The sequence below is a fragment of the Heterocephalus glaber genome, unplaced genomic scaffold, assembly GCF_053883595.1.
Source record: "Heterocephalus glaber isolate CG9 unplaced genomic scaffold, H.glaber_assembly_v1.0 deba00000621, whole genome shotgun sequence".
Lineage (NCBI taxonomy): Eukaryota > Metazoa > Chordata > Mammalia > Rodentia > Bathyergidae > Heterocephalus > Heterocephalus glaber.
This window is the reverse complement of record NW_028258153.1, coordinates 25,997,439-26,018,699: the sequence shown is the minus strand read 5'-3', so window position 1 is coordinate 26,018,699 and position 21,261 is coordinate 25,997,439. Positions and strand designations below refer to the sequence as shown.

General features: G+C 39.5%; 1 protein-coding gene and 1 long non-coding RNA gene across 2 annotated transcripts in view; one reads left to right on the top strand and one right to left on the bottom strand.

Annotated features, from left to right (window-relative positions):
• Ptn (pleiotrophin) overlaps positions 1-21,261 on the top strand; it is a 98,383-nt gene that overhangs the window by 8,426 nt on the left and 68,696 nt on the right. The window lies entirely within an intron of this gene.
• Positions 6,597-17,126, bottom strand: LOC110350516 (uncharacterized). The gene is made up of 3 exons (XR_002397119.2): positions 16,871-17,126; positions 16,593-16,679; positions 6,597-9,024 (listed from the first exon to the last, which is right to left on the bottom strand). It is a non-coding gene; the product is annotated as an uncharacterized LOC110350516 (long non-coding RNA).

Here is a 21,261-nt window from a genome sequence, read left to right as displayed (position 1 = left end):
CATGAGCTACTACTATTAAAATCCAATGGGGCAAGTTCTGTCTTTCTCATTCCTCAATTGTGCTTCTGTCACTGTTATTTTCTCAGGATACCTAGAGATTACTTAAGATGCCCAAAGGTAAGTTTGACCCAGTGAAGCGAGGAGGAGAAAAGATGTGTGACAGGAATGAAGAAAAAGAAGTCTGAGTCATATTTTTTTTTAAATGAGAAGATGATTCTAAGTAAGGCTAAGCTAAAGCAGTTATGACTTTTAAAAAATTAAATACTGTTTTACACTTCCTTCTCTAGAGTCTAAAAAAGCACATACCAATTTTTCTGTTGTTTATCTTCACTAAATTCAGATCTATATAATTGTTGAGTGGTACCTGTCTACACAATAGTTGTGATTCTCTGCCTTTCACCTGCAAGCCTGGAGATTCTGATTCAGTAGGTCTCCCAGGAACTCTCAGAGTCTACATTTTCCACAGGCTCAGGGTGATAGCACATTATTGTCCTGGAGACCTCACTTAGAGGAGCAAAGCAGCAGTTTAGTTCAGTGAAGTGGAAAGAACAAAGATCAGTCACAATCTGCATAGCTTAATAAAAGCTAGGAGAGTCATTGGTAATAACACTTTTTACCACATGCAAAAGCTACTTCCATTTCTATCTTTATGTTCTAATATTTAAAATGTTTGATTGTTTATGAAAGAAAATTGCAGACACCTCCTGATTTGGTCCTGACATAACTGAAACCACCTAAGATTGCAGGGCCCCTGGCTCAGTGTGCAAGGGGCTTTCTTACCTTTGCTTTGGTGAGATCTCTCCCTGGACAGGGTGGACAGGATCCAAATGTTGCCTTCTTAATTTGCCTTAAAAGCTGATGAAAAGTGTTTGGGAGACTTCGTTTTTAGTACCAAAAGGATAAGTTCTTAGTGTTATTATCTTCTGGGTTTTAACACCTATTACCTTGTTCAACAGTCCCCTTCCATACCATAACTAAAAAGAGCAGATGGGCTCTAGACATTGGGCTTCCCAGAGAAAGCCAGAGCTTTTTGTCTCAGAATCCAGATTTAATTCATAAGGAACTTAGTTTGCTAACAATCTCGGTAACAGAGAACGTCTTCATTCAGGCTAAAACAAATGAAAACCGTACAAAACTGAGAACTGTATTTTTTTATAATGGCTTCCTTGGTTGCTGACAGTATGGCCTTTTCTAGGCCTAGCTGTGGGATCACTGCTTCCAACAGTACAATTATGGCTGAGGAATTAACCTGCAGTGACCTTCATAAAATCTTGAGAACACATAGTGAGCATCTGTTAACTAACCAGACGAGGTGTCCGTGGTAAGCTAGAACTTGGATCTTTAGTTTTAGGAAAAAGCCCTGCAACTTTGGAGAATCAGATTTTAGTAGTTACTTTAATTCTTCAAAAAATATTTACTACAAAACTGCCTTATGTGTGCAATGCATTTCCTTAGAAGGCGTCAAATGAGGAAGGCTGAAGAAAGCAGGTAATTTATTAGATTATTTTAAAACAAGTGTATGTGCTTAAGTCTTGCAACAATAAAATAAAGGCTTTCTTTTTTGGCTAGCAATATATGTTTCATTATTGAATAATATCTCTGGGAAAATGCAGAATCGCAAATAGAGCTCAGTGCATATCAAAATTGTGAATAGTATGATTAATGTTAACTCCATGAAAAATAATGAAAGAGTTTACATTTACACATGTATAATGAAAAATACATAAATACACACATATAATGAAAAACTCTATGAAAAATAATGAAAGGGAGCACACATATATTTGAGGAAACAGTGTATTTTTTTCCATTCTAGATATGTATTGTTCATGATAAAAGATTTTCAAATTTATGAAAAATAAACTTCCTCAAAATAGATATCACCATTAACACTGATATGCTTTTACACCTTTTCTGGTGTAACTTTAAAAGACAGTTATGCGTGTGTGTGTGTGTGTGTGTGTGTGTGTGTGTCCTTCATTTCTATCGATATTTTAATGGATGCATGAAGAATTTTTAAGAGTAATATACACATTAACATGTGCATTTGTTTCTACCAAATGAACCAATTAAGATGGAAATTCAATTTATCTAGATTTATAAGGGTAGATTAGAATCACAAAAAAATGCTTAGTAATGTCATGGATTCTCATTAAAAAGCTGGAAATAGAAAACAGAAAAAAAACCCAAAACAAAAATCAAACAAAAAAGACCAAATAAACATCCCATGCATAAAATAATGTCTTTGCCTCAGCAAAGGATATCTTGTTTAGATGGGAACAAATAATCTAGAAGGATTAGTATGTTCCAATTAAAGGTCAAGCTGAGTAAACAGTCTTCCCTTCTTACCCAGGAGGAGACATGCATATAGACAAGGGTAAAAATCTCCCCCAGGAAGACACAGCTGCTGGTCCTCCCTAGTGCCATCTAACTGCTCAGCTGGTCCCAAGAGCCTGGGAAATGTCTGAGCTCCTCTGGGGTTCAAGGGAGGGGGCCTAACTCACTGCAGGTGGGAAAGCTGCAGGGCCAGCAGACTTCTTTGATGCAGGTCGCTCTAGGGCTTGGCACCCTTTGGGGAGTTATTTATTTGCTCTGTTATTATTTGGAATGACTTAGTGTACAGTTGGCTCTAGTTGAAAGTAAGTCAGATCAAATTTGGGTTTGACAATCACATTCTTGATCACAGAGGAGGGGTGAAAGTCAAATGCCTTTATTGTCTATGCCAGTATTAGGGTTCCCACCAACTTTAGCCTGAAGTGATTTTTAGCCTTTTTTAAATAGCGGTTTTGAATCTAGTGGTGAGGAAGTCACAGAGTTGGCCTTCTGTTATGTGATATCTGGGGATTTGAACATGTACTTCAAGGCTGTCATAAACAAATTTGGTTTGCAGAAGTAGATCAAAAGCTACTGAGCAAGAATAAGTGGGGAGATGTGGATTTCTACCAATGTTTTTGCTAAACAGATCCACATTTCCTCACTGCATGCTAAATCTGTGGGTTTCTAATGTCTCATCCAGTGATGTTCTCTTGCAAGAGGTTAAATAAGAGTTCTTAACTTCAAAGGCAGCTGAAAGAAGAAGACAAAAGAAATAAAAGTGGACTTGAAATAAGGCTTATGGAAAACATCCAAGAATATGTAGGAGAGGGTGCAAGCTCTTTGCTTGGAGAGAGGCATTTCAGACTCCAGAGAAAATTTTATTAGATAGTGATGAGGGTGACTTCCTCTAGCATGATGAACAATTGGGCCAATGTCCTTGAGTCCTTTGGTCCCTTCTACCTGTGGGAATGTTCCTTGGGAAATTTCTCTGCCTTGTTCACTTTTTTAGTCCCCTGAGCTCCAGATGCCTCTTGTGCAACAATCTCATGAAGTTGATCCAACTGTGGAGCAACCTCAAGCTTTCCTTGTTCTCTATACAAGGAGTGTTTGGAGGCAATGCCACATCAGCTGCTTCAGCAAAGAGTTTCTGCCCCAAAGAGGACCGGTACAATCATGGGTGTGGGACTTGGAGTTAGATAGTTGGGTCTGTGGAGCCAGCTCTTCCCCAGGGCTGCCCACCTTCTAACCATCACTTTCATCCAGGTGTTTCCCACCCCCCAGCAGAGGATCTTGAGCACAGCAGGGTCCCTTCAGCTCAGGGCTCAGCTGCATCCTGGCTGTGAGCTGCCAGGGCTTTCTGGTTTTCTGCCTTCACTGCTGTTTTCCAGCTGTAATGCATAATGTGAAACATCTTGTTTCAATTCAGAAATAATTTATGCTTGGCCATTTCTATTTAGGCATCTGATATCATTTTGAAGAATGAGTATTACTATCTTATCTTCTTCTGATCTCAAATCAACTCCTTCCTTGTTTGATATCCAAGTCCATACCGAGATGTACGTAAGTTCATCATTATTATCCAGGAGACTACCAGCAACAGCAATTGGACATAAGTACAGTGTAGGAGAAGGTGCAACTTGTCATCTTAGGGTAATTTTAGTGTTGCTTTAGCAATGGAGACCAGCATAAGTGTTAGAGGTTGTTTTCCTCAAACAGGAGTGCATTCCATTGCTCTTCTATCTTGGCATGAGATTGCTGATCTGGGCTCTTGGTGGCATTTAAGAAAAATCACATGTTCTCCCTGGACAATGTTCATAAACTGGTGTCTACTCATCATCATAGTGCTGAGAGATTGGAGTGTCTTTTAGATCCAAACAGAGCTTGAGACTCTGAATTGGAGGAGTAGAGAAGTATAGGGAACAATTAGGAAGTCTTTAAGGAACAAGTAATAAAATTGCTTTAACGATGTAAGTAGAGAAACTATAGGACTGGCTTATAAGATAAGTATGACTTTTACTGAAATAAAGATGAGGGAAAACCCAGTGAGGAACATCATGTGCATCTGAGTAGAATTCAATGTACATACTAGAAAGAGTAAAGCATAGAAGTGTTCATTGGTGTTTCCTAAAATTTATCTGCAGATCTCAGAATATATCCACCAGATAGAATTTAACTGGTGCTATTTCCATTTGGAAACTTGTATATGAAGCTACTTTGATTGCTAAATAATCTTTGCTTATTGACCTTTCTTATTTAAAGGAAGTCACTGTGTTGATTAAGAGGTCCAGTGCCCATGTACCTTTTCAATGAAGCTCATTGTTTCTACTGTATGGCTACCAAATTGCATCTAGTTCTTTCACTGGGCCACCTTCTGAAATGGAACACATGGGAGATGCTCAGTTAATGCTTGTTGTTGCATAGAATGGGTGTAACTTTTTACTTAGTTTTTTAATCTCTCACCCCACTCACCCTAGCTCTTCACCAACATTGGAAACATAAAATATTGCCTGGCTGCTGTAGCCAAAAATGAGGACAGGCACACTCATTCTTTGACATGCCCTCCTACACACACTCTATCCTTTGTAGAAGATATTTCCATTTTCATTGCTCAGGTGTCTTGAACCCATTCTCTTCTTATTACATGAGAATGCATCCTGCCTTCATGCTGTCATCTCTAGTTCCCTTGCTATGCTCTGGGAACCTGTGACAGAAAGCAAACATTGAGGGGCCCCTGGTGCCCTTCCACGTTGTACCTAGGAGCTACCAGGAACAATTAGGAGACTGTCCCTTACCAGCTATGTCTAGAAAGTGAAGACCTTACTTTTTTTTTTGTTTGTTTGACTCTGTGGCCCTTTTCCTTTCTGCATTCTATTCACCAACATTAGTTGTAATAGTATTTATTTTCTATACTGACAGTGTCATTCTCCTAGAACTTTACATCCAGTACTGGGGTAATGCTCTCAACAACCTTATGAGGTAAAAATATTTTTCCCCTAAAATGAGAGAACTGAATTTTAGGATGTTTAAGTAAGTTATTTAAGATCATAAGCTAATAAGGAATAGAAATGAGTTTGTAGCTCAAATACATCTAACCACGACCTCTTCAATAGCATATTCTTTCTGACTTTCCTCCCCCTATTCAGTGACAAGGGTCCAGTGAGTATTTGAAGATGTTTTGGTTCAATCCTTCTTTCTTCCCCTCAGCCAGTACCCAGGACTACACTCACACTATGTCATTTATTACTACCTCCTCACAGTCTGGGTATGCACTCTTGGGTAATGAATGCTATCATCAGACTGGATCTGTTTGCTTTCAAGTTACTGCACATTGCTTTATTCCCCATTATCTTCCAAGCATCAGTTTGCCAGGCACAGTGGTTTAACCTGCCAGTGCCAGGGAACTGGCTCAGTGGGGAGTGTGGGCAGGAGGGAGTTTAGGAGCTGCTAGGTCTGATCCTCCAGCCTCCTATCACCTGACTAAATTGTTTATTGAACTGCTGAGTTCCAGCCCTGAGGGAGGCCACAATGCTGTATTTGTTTGTGTATGAGAGTCTCTTGCTTTGATTAGCAGCTAGCTCCAGTGCAGCTGAGCATACAATAGAGACCAGAGGATGGAAAAAAATCCTGCTACAGTTTCCCATTGGAAAGCATTCACTATCAAGCCTGGACACCCAACAGTGGGACACACGGGAACAGAGGCTGGGAAAGGTTAGGCAACGGATACTCCATGCTCTGCAGCCTGGTGCAAAGGATGTCACTCCTTTGCGTAAGCGTGAAGCCTCTGTCCCTCGAAATGTCTTTGATGATTCAGGGTGGAGACTGATATTAACGGCATTTGATGAGGGGCAAAACCGGGAGGGCTGAAAAGCATGAAGAAACCCCGGGATGGCGAGAACTAGGGCAAAAGCAGTGAAAATGAAGCCACTAGCACAAAGCGCTAGTCACATAGGTAAAAAGTGACACTAGTCTGGCTGCCCAGAAGAGGTAAAATAGCTACAGCTATCATTCTATCAATGAAGCAGGGAAGTAGGAAGGTTGTTTCTTTGTAATTTAAATTTATTTTAACAGATACATAAAAGCATAAAAGTTGTTCATATTTTGGGGGTACCATATGATGTTTCAATAATGGATATATTATGTGATGTTTAAATCACATTAAACATATCTATCTTGGGCTGGGGATTTAGCTCAGTGGTTCCAGCACCTGCCTCGCCAGCGCACGGTCCCGAGTTTGATCCCCGGTACCAAAAAAGACAAAACAAACACATCTTTTAAGCATGTATTCTTTATAGATGGCGAAAACATTCAAGGCCCTTTCTTGCAGCTTTTTCTGAAATACACAGCACACTGCCATTATCTATGGACACCCTGCTGTGTAAGAACACACCAGTTTAGGAAGGGAAATTATTTTATAACAGACAAAGTTAGGGATTTCTAGACAAACTGATAGTAAAATTTTCATTCTTTTCACTGAACTAAGTCTTAAATCTACTATAAGTAGCCTCTATCTTCTGGAAGCTAAATAATGAAGTATCTGCTTGAAAAAAAAAACACTTCCTCTATCCTATCAGGATAGTTTTAGTTGGTGAGGACTGTTAGTTCACAGAACCTTTGCTAAGACACTGTACATGTTACAACAAGACCCCATCTATTACCCCAGCCTGTAGATGCAATTATGGGCATCTCACAAGACAGACAGAGAAAATTTACAGTTAGAAACCATAGCGTATGTTTACAGGGTACAAGCACATTGTACAATCAGTTTCTAGAGATGATGGCCTTGTAGCATGGAAAAGGGAGGGTTACTGAAGGGGACAGGATTTTCAAAGATGAAGCTATGTTATAAATGGCAAAAAGGTAGGGCAAAGCTTCTCAGACCAGGGATGAATAATGAGATGATGTCAAGCAAGACCTTGGGGAGTAGAGGACAGATTGGCCTGATTTGTGTAGAATGGCCCCAAATGGATGTTAAGAGTTAGGGATAAACGTTGGATAATAATAAGAAGACCCTTCAAGTGCAAGCTAACCTACTTGAATATTATTATGTTAGTAAGGAATCACTGAAGGTCCTTCACAAGAAAACAGAAAAAACTTGGTTAAAATTAGGGTATATGAAAGATTATGTTTAAAGTAACAAATTAGAGGTGGAAAGAATTGGGCTATGGAAAGTAATCCTCTGTGTACCACCCCTTTCCCCAAGCCCTAGATCTTTTTGAATTCTGGACATCCTGATCATGCTTCAGTGCTTTGCTTAAATATTATCTCCTCCATAAAAATTTTCTTTTTTAACTTTGTTAGAATGAATACTTACTCATTTTTCTGTTCTATAACTTCCTATGATTTTCCTTTTATAGTTTTCTATCCATCCATTCAAAACTATGTAATGAGCACAACATGCCAGGCCCTATATTGAATATCAGGAATATGGAGACAAATACGACAGTGCTTCTGTCTTTAAATCACATGGTCCAGTTGCAGGGAACAGATAGGCACATAAGAGCTAATCAGTGCAGTGCTCTAGATATGCATTTTAATAGCATGTAGGAAAGACATCTAAGCCAGAGAGGGTGGATTCAGGGCAGGCCTCTAGCAGGAAGTATCTTCCAACTTGTGTTTAAATATTGAAGACTATAAAAGAGAAAGTGTGAGCTCTAGGTCAAAGGAATGGTGTGAATTCTTACCTCGTCCTTTTCATATAACATATATTTTAAACAATCCGCTTTCTGTAGTTGTCTATGGCTTTTAGCCCAGTGGTTTGCACACTAACATTGAGTGAGTAAATGAACAAAGGAAGGACTTTCTGATGCTTGAGTATAAGTAGGTAGTTAAGAAGGATCCTTTCTGAAGAAAATAAAAGCTGTCTGGATTCTAGATGTTATAATAGAAGGTAGGTGCACATAGGATGAGTCAAAAAAGGACATATAGAAATTTAGGGGAATTCTGCTATCATGGTACTTGGTCATCCTCAATGCCTGGGACCTTGTGATGAGAAGCAGCCTCAGGCAAGTAGCACTGTCAGTCATGAACCAGCATCCACTTAATCTCCAAGTTTTCAGGCTCAATCTTTACCTTTCTCCACAAAAGCTCTTGGAACATACTTTCTGTAGAACAAGATAAAACCACTTTATTTCTGGAGGATTGTTTTTATGACTTTGTTCCTTAGTTAGGGAGTACTCAGATGCATGGACTCTCAAGAAAACTGTAATTAGGTGTAACATGCACATTTAAGATGCATGTGGGTGGCTTGAGGCCTCATCTTTCAAAAGAAGCCAGTTGGCTGAGGAGAGCCTTCTGCATTTTAAGGAACCACACTTTAGCTGGTCATTGATTCACTCAAATGGAGATGCCAGCTTTTCCTTGAAATTGCTCATTTTCCTACACTTAGATGAATGATCCACTGCCAGACATGTATAGAGTCATTACTTCAGCAGCCAGTGGAAGAGGGAGTTAGTTACTCATGAAACTCAACCCCAGAGTGACAGTAAAAGCCAGATGGTTATGGCTCAATAAATATTGATTACAACATGTGAGATAAACAAAGTGCTGGGTTCTCTCTCCAAGGCAGAAAAGGTCTCTTCTGTTCTCAGTTGAAAAGACTCCTGTCCTGGAACCATCTTTTCAAAGGCGGTGGCTTCCTTGCTGGTCTTCCTGGGACATGCAAAGCTCTTTTACTTTTCGGTATTTTTTCATTCCACTCTAGGGATTTTCCTATATGGAGAGGGCAGAATTGAGGGCAAATGGATCATTTTCATTTATCTTCCTTAAAATAATGTTTTCAGGTGTGCTAAAAGAAAAGAAAGCTCTGTAAGTCAAAATTGTCTGGTTTCCAATCCCCAATTTAATTGTGAATCAGAAGAGGCAGGAAATATCCTGCAGATAGAGATTAGACAAGATATTTTCTAAGAAAGCCATTTAGCTCAGTATATATAAATTTAATATTGTCCCACATGGAAGAGTTTAGCCAACATTTCCTGGTGCAGGTAATTTGGGGCCCAGGAGGGTACAATATTGTGATTTATCAAAGGGTTGCCTCCTTTCTTTCCTTTGACTAATCTTCAGCCAGGCTGAGTCTACTATAACATAATCAAGAAAATTTTAATTGTAAATAACCCATTTGATATATTAAAAAGAAATTCATACTCTGTTTAGTCTTTTCTTTAGTGACTTTGACAACAAAGATCCATCTAATATTTTGCTATTTGCAATTTACTTTTGTATATCTTATTTTATTCTCAAAAGAATTCCAAGAGATCAGTTTTATTGTAATTACCCTCTAGCTGAGAAAGATAAGGTTTTGAAATGGAGGGGATTCACTCAAGGTTTCTCCAAGGAGGCAAAGTGGCATTGCTTCATTCACCCATAGAATCTTTGGGTAGAACTATCATAGACTGTGGAAGTATTTTGTAAAACAAAAAAATCAAACGTTGGCATTGTGTTCTTTCTTGAGTATAGATTCAGTGGCTTAAAACTTTGCTTACACAATTTAAGAGTCTTATTTCTTAAAGAACAGTTTACTTGCATTAGAATCAATGGAGTAAATCCTCCACAAAATCCAAACTCCCTGGTGAGAGTTGAGGAATGCTAATTTTTATGTTTGTGGTTTTTTGGTACCGGGGATCAAACTCAGGACCTTGCGCTTGCAAGGCAGGCTCCGTGAATGCTAATTTTTACTACCATAGAACTTTCATGAATGGTAAAGTTTGAGAACCTGTTTTTCCTCTCTCTATAGCTCTCTCTCTGACATTTCTATCATATATCTATTAAAAATAGAGAGAGCCTACTCCATCACTAGCAATCTCTTGATATTGTTTAAAACAGATTCTAGAGAAAGAAGCAGATTGCATCACTAACTTTGTATTTTAATTAAAGTCACTTGAACTTTTCAAGATTTCACATCTTATTTGTGAAACAAAGGCCCACATTAAAAGATCCCTTTAGTCTCTGACTCTATGTTCATGCTCTTGCCCTGGAATCTCCAATTCTTTCTTCCTTCCCTCCATACTTCCCTTCTGACTGTGTACATTAGTGGTTCTCAAAATGTGGTTCCCAGAACTGCAGCATCAGCTCTACCTAGAAGCTTACTGGAAATGTCCTTGGAGGGCACCCCAGACTCTCAGAGTAAGGCAACAATCTGTGATTTAGTAAGCCCTCCCCGTTCTACAAGATAAGAAGCTGAGAAGCTGTGAGAACCACTGATTGAAACATTCTCGATCCTGCTCAGTAAATGCAAATACGTAACTATAATTACATTTTATTTTCCCACACTTTATTCTGGCTGTGACTAAAGACCTACTCTGTGTCTCAGACCCATAAAGAGAGTTAATCTTTGTTTTTAATACATGACTTTCAAGTGTAAGAACTCAATTTCACACGTGTCTAGTTTCTTCCATACATAACAATATTCAGAGATCATCTGAAGCTTGGCAGACAAATGAAGTCTCAAGTTATCAGACATCTGGATTCTGCATGACTCTAGTATACCTTCCTTGTAGTTACCACAGTTGAATTGACTAACACCAGTCCTTCAACCGTGGAGTTCAATTGTTAGTGTGTAAGGTAAAGCATTTGCCTAATGTACACAGTGCACTGCAAGCTACTAAGTCTCACATCACTCAATGAATGACCGAAGTGCTTCATAGTCAGTGACCCATTATGTCACTTCTTGTATCATCTGTCTGCAATTGATCACTGCATATCTGTTATTCACATTAGGCATTTTACTAATAATTTCCCCTCCCACAAGGATTTAATTTTTACACTCACATTGTTGAATTACATTTGATGAGCTTCAATTTTTTTCAAAATATAGTATTTTTAAAAAGTTTCCTTCCACTGCCTGCCTCGCAAGCGCAAGGACCCGAGTTTGATCCCCGGTACCAAAAAAATAAAAAATAAAAAAATAAGATGTTTCCTTGAAAAGATTAACTTTTTTCTATCCCAAGGATTCTGAGTAAAAATGATTAGAGCAGAAACACATGTTTATCTTATTTAAGGTTCCCGTCTATAGTAAGTAACCTGCTTTACAAGAGAATTGGGGGCTTCAGGGCCTTCATGTCGACAATTGTCAGTATGGCTTGACATCAGACAAACTGAACAAGTGCAAAGTGGGTGATTGGGTTGCCTTCTTGCCTCCTGGTGATAAACCTGCAAGACATCTTTTAAAAATGAATAATTCAAGAAGAAACTGGCTAACAAAACTGAAAGTGCAGACAAGAAATGAGGCATAATCGAATGCTAGAAATGAAATGCAAATCAAACATAAATGGACTCAGGGAAGACGTAAATGCGGGTCAGAAGGGTGGCTGTGCTGCCCTCAGAGGGATGTCCTTGTGCTGCCAAGGTGCTTAGGAGGTGCCGCTGATCCATGCAGTGTAGAAAGTGGATATGCAAGCAAGACAGACTTCTACCAAAGGGACTGAGGCTGGCAACAAAATCATCTTTTAATGGCACTCTCAGAATTATTTTAACAGCTTTATGAGAGGAAAGAGTAAAATGTTGGAAGTTAACCAAACCTGGGAGAGTGTATAATAATTTTCCAAAGCATAGAAATGGAGCCTACTCTGTATTGTGACGTGTACCTCAAGAACAAGAGAAAGCAAGCTGTCCAAACTGCTCTTGATGAAGATGTTACCAAACAAAAATCCATAAAATGCTTAAATTTCCATATTTCTAATGTTTTATACAACAGTACAGAAAATAGATTTAATTTTACTATATTTTAATTTGTAAATTTATAAGTATAGGAGATTTTTTAATGTTTGCAGAAAAACTTTAAAAGGTCACAAAACAATCATAATTTTCTCCATTAATTACTAAAGTTGGTTTTCATGATCATTTCTATGGTTTCACACTACCCTCATACATTTATCTAAATATCACTTCTGAAAAACAACTATACAATTTTTACATGTTTACAATAGGATGCAGAGGTCATCAGTTGAAAACATCCATCCATTTACCCAGCCATGAAATATTTATGGAATACCCACATACTATTTTAAGCCCTGACAACACGGGATAAAAACACAAAGGGCTCCTGCTTTCATTCTCAGTATATGAAAAGCAAATAAGTAGACACAATTTCAGTTAGTAGTGGGTTACAAAGAATAAGGTAATGAGGTTGAGAGTGGCTGTGTGGGAAGGAGTCTGGGTTAGGAAGGAGGTATCAGGAGACCTCTGAGCTTCAAGCAAGGCTGCTTCTACTCCTAGGACAGGAAGAAACCATTCTTAAATCTATATCATACAGGGCGGGGGATTTAGCTCAGTGGCACCCTGCCTGCCTCAAAAGTGCAAGGTCCTAAGTTCGAGCCCTGGTACTAAAAAACAAAACAAAACTATGTCATACAATTTCAGTGACAAAGTCCAAATTTCTTATTTTGAACTTGCAATACAGTATATTTATGAAAATTAAATAAATATTATGGAAATTAAAAATATTGTTTTTTTCTTAGTCACTAATGGATAGCCTTTTTTTTTTGTACCGGGGATCCAACTCAGGACCTTGCACTTGCGAGGCCAACACCAGAACCACTCAGCTAAATTCCCAGCTGGATAGCCTTTTTTAAGTAAAACAAATAAAAAACGCTAATTATTTTAGGGCTGATAACTTTTTCTTTCATAATTTAAACATTAAACAGTATTTTATTTTTGCTGTTGACATATTTTAAAGTTTGGAGTCATGCATTTGAATTCCAAAGGGTGTAGTCATAGCTCAATTAAGAAATGAGTATTAAATAGTGTTGGAACAAGAAGAAATTATGTTCTACTGTTGACTAAAAAAAAATAAAAGTCTCAAACTTTTGGCACTACCAAGCAAAAATAGCAGTTAGAGAAATTATAAATACATATGTAGAATGTCTTTTAGCACCAATCATCTAAGAACTGGAAATTGATAGTGGTTAAACTGTCAGTTACAGCAGAAATCCTGCTATTAACTAGTTTTGTAATTACTATGTAGGTATGATTACAGGCAATTGAGTTACGTGATGAGATACAAATTGTGAACTGTGAGAAAGAGAAATCTATGTAAAAGTACTGAGTTAAAAATCATTTTAAAACCAAAGTGAAATCCAAGTCATATTTGGTTTAAAGGGTTTTATTCTTACAAAGGAAACAGCTTTTTGATTGCTAGCCAACTTGCAAGCAGGTATAAAGCTTAGCCGTAAGCAAGTTTGATAAATGGCATTAACCTCAGAGCTCCCCGGAGGGAGAGAGTATGACCTCGAAGCTTCTTTAGTTGTTTAGCTGTGCCTGTGTTACATAATTTGATAGCACTTGAAGCATGAAAACAACATCAGCTATGGCAAGGGAGTCCTAACAGCTGGTGGGTCATTTCCTTAACTGTCTACTAGCCTGGGTACTTTGAATGGCACAACTGTGGGCACAAGGTACATTGCAGAATGCTTATTATAGAGCCACCCCACATGTGGTCCAGGGAAGAGCTCACGTTGAGTGTGTGAAAAATAAAATCATAAGTTATAACCTAGATCAACCCCAGCTTGCTCTGCAAGAAGAATAATTGCCACATCCAGAGATGTGAAGAGGAATAACAAGGAGTCCTATGGGGTAGATTGACAATGAGCTGCAGGACCAGAGAAGGCAGAGGGCTGGTTTATGTAAGGCAACTTCAGGTAGGATTGAAATTCATTTGACAAATGAATGTCAAAAAATCAAGCACAAGTGTATAATATGAGCTTGAAGAAAAAAAAAGCCCACAGTGCCATACATGTTTGTTTATTTTTCTCTATTCAATGTCCAAAGTCATATTAAATTCTCTACAATACTCCTGAATCCTGCCTTGGTTCTTTTCTATTATCTAAAATACCTTCAAGGGATTTTTTTTTTCTTCCCTCTTTATCTCTCTCAGCAATTGCTTTAAGTTTGACACAGAGGGAAATTATTCTTAATCTCTAAGAAATACAATTCATTATGTACTATTCACATAAGGCCAGATATTAAAGTCTGAGAGAAAGACAGCAGTGCTAAATTTCCTAGGTGTGAAAGGATCTAGTTAGAGCTGCAGTATGGCAGATCAGACAGTTGGATTGTAGTCTTCATTTGTGAAGTGTTCTGCTTTGCAGAAAGATTTTACAGCCCCTACTGTGGCTCTTACTCTACCAGATAAGTGAGGAGTGAGTCTGAGCATTGCTGGAAAGGGTGCATGTGAGTGTGGGGGTAAATTACAGTGAAAGATAAGCAGAAAAAGAAAAGAAAAGCTGATTCTACTCCCTCAAGGAATAAAATAATAATAATAAAATTGAAGTTGCCCAGCAGTTGTTTAAACATGAATGTGTATATCTGTATATCTTCAAAATTAACAGGCATGTATTGAGCACATATAAATTGTGCTAGGGAATGTGCAGCTGGAAAGAGGGAGATACTTGCTAATTTTTCAGACAGCACAGGAGCACAGAGGTGTGGACTCTGAGAGGAGTGTTCTAGAGGGGTGTGTGGAGGAGGGCCATAGTTGGAGGGTCGACAAGGAAAAGGGGCCTAGACCACTATGGTTCCTTTGACCCCTGGACATCAGACTGCAAGCTACTTAAATACCATCCTAAAGGTGAAAAGCAGTGAAGTCCAGGAGTCCTAGCAAAGCTGCCTGAAGCCAGAGAACAGGCAGAGGTCCTGGCTCATCCCAGCAAAAGAACACCAGTCTTGTGCAATGTCCCTGAGACCCCAGGACTGGGCAGCTTGATCTTAACCCCATCTGCACAGGTTTGAATACCCCCTGTGGGCACTGAAAATCTGAGAGTCAGTTGCATTCTGATATAATGGAAAGCAAAGCCCCAGGGGAGAAATTTTGGGTTTTCCATTTCAATGACTACAGAGCAAATGGAACAGCCAAGAAAAAGAACTGAGGTGAATGAGGAAGGACTTCGGTCTTGGAAAAATGACAGAGAGGCTTGCTTTCAGCCCCACGGAGCCTCTTAATTGAATGTCAAGTTTTAGGAAATATAAGTAAGAACTCTCAGTTATGGGTAACAAAGTGATGTCCCTTTTGGAGACTTCAGCTTCCTGAGATCAAATGGAAGGGAGGAAAGGGTTACTTTGTAATACTTAACTTTTTTGAGGCAGAAACTCTGGTAAATGCCTTATGTGTGTGACTTAATCCTTACAAATTTTTTTAATGTGTGGAAATTAATTAATCCCATTTTATACCTGAGGAAATTGAGGCTGAAAGGTATCAAGGAAACTGCACAAGGTTGACAAATAAACACTTTGACAATCAGGTGTTTCTATCACTTCTAGAAATCAAGTAGTCTGTGGTTATGCAAAATCAGTAGAAAGGACTTAGATATGGGGTCAAACTGATAGAAAAATAGATAGTAGATAGATAAATCAGATTACAATGACGCAAAAGGGGAGACACAGGACATCGTTTACTAAAAAGCTAGAGATCAAATAAGGAAAATAAGGAAACCTGGGAACCCATAAGAGGCAGTTAATTCTATTTAGGGGGTGCTATGTTTACTGCTTTCTTATGGCTTATGTCACTCGAAACTTTACTGTTCTATTTTACAGAGAAGGAAACAAGTTCTACAGGTTAAGTAGATTTCAGCCAGTAGTTAGCAAAGGCTAGATTTGAACTCAGGTTGTCTGTCTCCAAAGCTCAGTCATTTATAATGTCAAGGCTGGTGAGGGCAAACACCTAAGAGATGGATGAGGGCTCACACCATTCAGAAAAATCCTGGAGATTAGCACAGTTTATTAGTCTGGTGTCTGGGAATACAGAGTTAAATGAAACCTAGAGCCTACCATTTGTTGCTTTAAAATTACATACAATAAGCTAAAAACATGTATTTTTAAAAAGTTGCTATCTGAGCCAGGCATGATGATGCATACCTATACACCAAGCACACTGAGAAGCTATGACAGGAGGATTGAAAATTCAAGCCCAGTCTGGACATCAGCAATTTAGCGAGACTCCGTCTCAAAGTAAAATCTAAAAAAGTACTGGGGATATAGCTCTCAATTGGAAAAAGCCCTATGTTCAATCCCAGTACTGCCTTTTTAGAAAGTTAATATCTAATGTGGAGACCCAGACAATAAAATAGTATATGAAAGAATCTGTAGGGTTCTACCCAACTTTGCTATTCCTTGAGGTCTCTGAAATTGCTGACTTCCTATCAGAGCCAACAGGGAAAGGAGAAGTTGCAGAAATCCTCTATACATCTCAAAGCTTGCTCTCTGGGGGGTTATCTGCCACCAGATGACTTGTATCTAGTGAGGAAAGCCCATATGCATTTCATCTAGGAAGACTAAATACTGCGGCCTACCTGGCATCTGCTGCTCTACCCAGTGCTCTGGGACTCTTGCTCACAGGTGTGCTACTCATACGCCCTGGATCAGTCAGTGTCTTCTTCCTGCAAGATTATAATTTATTTGAGGGAAAGGTTATGGCTTTCCCCCCAGTATAGGACAGCACTTTTTCAGACAACATTTTTAATTTACAGATTGAGTTTCCTGTGTATAATTGCCTTTACTATATCTAAGTAAGGCATTCTTTCAAGAACATCCCATGAAATTCAGAAACAGAAGATAAAGACCTGGTTACCTGTTAAAGCATTTATTGATGTTGAACTGGAATATTTTCAGGTTCCTAAGATGAAAAGGGAGTGAGTAAAGTTCAGAATCTATAGGCTTTCTCAAAGATGGGACCCCAGGTATGTGGGCAGGGATTTGAGGTACAGGGCTTGTCCCTTCGGGGACCTCTGGGATTCCTCCTCCACTCTGATCCCCAGGCTCACATCCACAGCTAGGCTGGAAGATGTCAAGAAGAAATTATGACTCTGGCAGCGCTTGGACATATATGACATTCTTGCTATTCCAATTTAACCCTCACAAGTCCCCTGGGAAGAAACCTAAAAAATCATATTCTGATTCCTGAGCTGAGACCAAAGGGTGGAAAGACGAATGTCTGGCAGCAAGAGGGTAAGAGAGGAGGAGAGCAAGCAGAGGCAGGATATGCACCCCCACTGCCTGCTCTCCACATGCCCTTGGGCCCCTGCTGCTGATGGAGGCTGACAGCCTGAGAGACGGAGCCACTGACAGCCTCAGAGCAGGAACAGCACAGGGCAGGTGATGCCTGTGCCTTCTGGGTAGGATTACTGTGCAGGTGTGGGGGGTGGGGGTGGGGTGGGGACAGAGAGAAGAGAGAGAGGGGAGACAACCAACCTGAGAAGAACTGCACGTCCAGAGAGGCTGGGCTTGGGGACAAACAAAGCAGCTAATTGTGAGCAGTTCCGCTCAGGGGCCTGGGAAACTCGAGCACAGAGGGGTGCCTGTGACCCAGTTGGCACCGGCGGGGCTGGCCTTGCATATTTCAACACCTTAGATGGTCAAACACCTGGGCTCACTCAAGAGTGCAGTGGTGTTCTTAGAGATTTAAGACGTTCACCAGGTCTGCAGCTGGCTAGTTTGCAGCAAATGTAAGGGTTCAGGAGCCTGGTCTGCAACCCGATGCTCCCCAGGAGGGCTTTGGTCTCCTCTTCCGTGGTTGTAGAAAAGTCTGGCCATTTTCTATTACAAAGAAAGCACTCTTTGCTCTCATTGGGGGCTGGTTGTTCCTGGGGCTTCCCACCTGGGTCATTTCTAAGGCAGCCCCTCCTGTTGGAAAGACAGGAAGCACTTGCTATTAATGAAAGGTGGGTGACCTTAGCCTGGTTTTGGAAAATTCTTTCCCATTGTGTCACTTTACAAATATGATCACAGAAAATTCTTCAATGTGAATTTCTCAGGAACATTTGGTTGTCCTCTGCTGGGATTTTTTAATGAGATGGATTCCCTTAATACAGAGAATGGGCTCAAAATGGAGATTCCAGGGTAGAAACTGAAGCAAGGGGCCCATCTCCCTCCATGTTTACACAGCAAAGCAGGGCAGACTGAGCTGAACTGAGGCAGTATGAGTTCAGAACCCTAAGTGTTCATTCTCAGGAGACTCCAGCTTATTTTTATTTGTTTTATATATTAAAGTTTTACAGTGCCATTTTATTTGAGGGAAGTTTTGCTACTTAAATAAAAGTGAGGCTACCAGTCTAGTACATTATTTTGTTTACATGCAGATGCAGAAACAGGAGTAGAGCTAAAATGACAGAAGGGCATAACTAGGTCTTTCCAACATATGGTGTTGCTTCCCATAATCTACAGAACTTGGATGCATGATATCATGAACTAATCTCTCTGCTCCAGATCATCCCTGCTCCTCTCTACCTTTTGAGTCTGTGGTGAAGACACTGCAGACTATATTCCTCTTGTATCAGTTGGCTCCAAAGTTGGCTGTCAATAAGGGTATCTAGAGGGAAACTCAAAGGGACTCCGTGGTCTAAGACCCTGGTTTTTATCTAAATCCAGCTAAATCTGCCCTTTCCGAGTGTTAGGAACTTTCTTTTCCAAAAACTGTCCTAATCGTCACATGAGAGAATTGGTGAAGCATGAGATCAATTTAGCATGTAGTTCTGTAACAAACACAGTTAAATATTGTGCTTAATTTTCAACAGTCTCAGCCCAAGTGCTACAAGGAATAAAATTCTTTTAGGGCTGCCACCTAAACTCTTTTCTATGATGTTCCAGAGGAATTTAGCAGAGAGCTTGTTCTTCATGCTGTAAGTGCTTGCTCCAGGGTATTTAAAAGCCACAGTGCACTTCACAGTCCTCAGTTACCTTTACTTCTGTGACGGTCAAGGTCAGTTTCTTTCTGACTGTGCTGGGCTCATGCACTTTCATCAGCAGGCCTTTATCACAGTTAAGCATGGGTGTTCCTCGGTTTAGCAATAATGTCACTTTATTGCATAATCAACCATTAGCATCCTATTTTCCAGTGGTAAGGAGCCCATCCCTGTGTTCAAGTCTAATGATACCACTGAGCCAATCCTTGACTCCTAGCTTTGGGGTCTGATTCCTGACCTCATTTATCAACCAAGAAGTAAACAATTTCAATCATTTTAAAAGAAAAGATAAACACAGATAAGCTAATAATGCATGAAATTATCAATTAAGCAGCTGAAAACACTGAGGAGTTATAAAGTATCACAAGGTAGCATAGAGATAGCTAGGTATGGACATGAGGGATAACTTAAAAATAATCATGAAGTATACTGTACATCTGTGTATATAATTTCCCCGATTCCTATGACTGTCTATCCTCCCTAGGCAGAGTCTGTGCCTACAGCTCTTTTCCGTTCAGAATGTATACATTGAGTTGGGCTATAAATAATTTTATACATGACTTCCTTATGTTAACTATGGGAACCTCATCGATAACCCCTGTTCACTCCTGGCAGATATACAGCATATTCACATCCCCAAACATGGCATGAAGTAGCATAATACGGAAAAGAATAATGAGCCATGGTACCGCCGAAATGGCTTTAGTTAATGGAGGACTTAATGCACATTCAGGGCTAGAAAGCCTGTCTTGGAATTGTGTCATGTAATGCACTGGGCAGTCTTCTGAAAACTTTGGCTCTGGTTTGTAGCTCAAATTTGAGCCTCAATGCCTCTAAAATAAGAATTTTCTTCAGCTATTCTAGTGGGATTTTCCACTCCTGTTGGTGATCCAGCAGCTGAATAATAGAAAATATAAGAAAATGAAATAACAAATGAATTAAAATAAAATAAATGATTATTTTAAAATTTCCAAATGTGATTTCCTGGCTTCTGCTCATATAATCCAGCAGCTGATTTAAAAGGCTGAATAATAAAACTACCTCTGGCCCAGTCCATGGTGATCCTCCAACCCTGAGGAGATGTTCTGCTCCAGAGAGTATAGCTCTTGTGGGCTCTTGAGTGGGTTAAGTAAAGCTTTTCAATCCAATAGATAGAACATCTGTAGTACATTAGATTTTATAACCTTTCCAGAGATAGAGAGAATCTTGCTTTAAAACTTGGTGAATTGTTACACATGTGTGAGTTAAAATTTAAAAAGTTAGAATTTATTTCATCCTTTGTCATTTATGAAAGATTTGCATGAGAGCAGAATTTGGTAATAAGGGCAAGAATGAATACAAGTCAATATTTTAAAATTGAAAACAGCAAAATCCCCTCTGGCTAGTTTAAGCCTTGAGAAATTGATTAAGGAGTAGCGATAGTTCCCACAATTATTGAGAGAGCTCAAGAAATAGATTCTATGCTGAGCTACTGCAATGGCTCCTAAGAACACACTGTAGAGCTGGATCTCACAAGGGTTGCTGACTTTGCCATGGTCAGAAAGTTTAGACTCAGGAAATTGTTACCAGAGCTGTTGCTACGTTATTTCTATCATGAGTGGGGAGTAAGAGACCCCTGGCTGAGTCTCAGGGCCACAGACACACTGCTCTTTCCAGACTGAGAGCTGCAGACCTCAGCTACACACCAAGCACCGCACATCTTGCTTTTGTCTCCTTGTGACTGTTCCCCACATCTCTTGTGAATACATCTAACTGGCAATTTCCTAAATCACCTCCAAAATTATTATAAAAGTGGTTGGAAAATAGAGTTGTTTACTTTTTTTGTGTGTGTGCCGGGATTGAACTCAGGACCTTGCACTTGCCAGGCAGCTGCGGTGCCACTGAGCTAAATCCCGGCCCTGTTTACATTTTTTTTTTTCTTTCTATATTCTCCTTGCTGGAAGAGAGTTGGAGTGACTGAGCAAGCCAGTGCATGATGTAGACTTGGAAATGAGGATGTTGGATAGATGGCCCTCAAAAGAGTCTCTGTGGAGACATACACAGGGAGTGAGGGCAAATAGGTGGACAGGAATCCTGCAAATTGGGTGAGGCATGGGGGAACCAGAAGGTAGGAAGGAAAAGAAGTCACTAAAACACATTAGTGAAGCATCTACAAGTTCTTTGCAATAATATCACATTATACATATCACTTAACAAATTGTGGGAAATATCAATTAACTATCATAGCACAAAATTATTTTTCATTTTTTATTATGGTGAATCATTTTTCATTAATTATCAC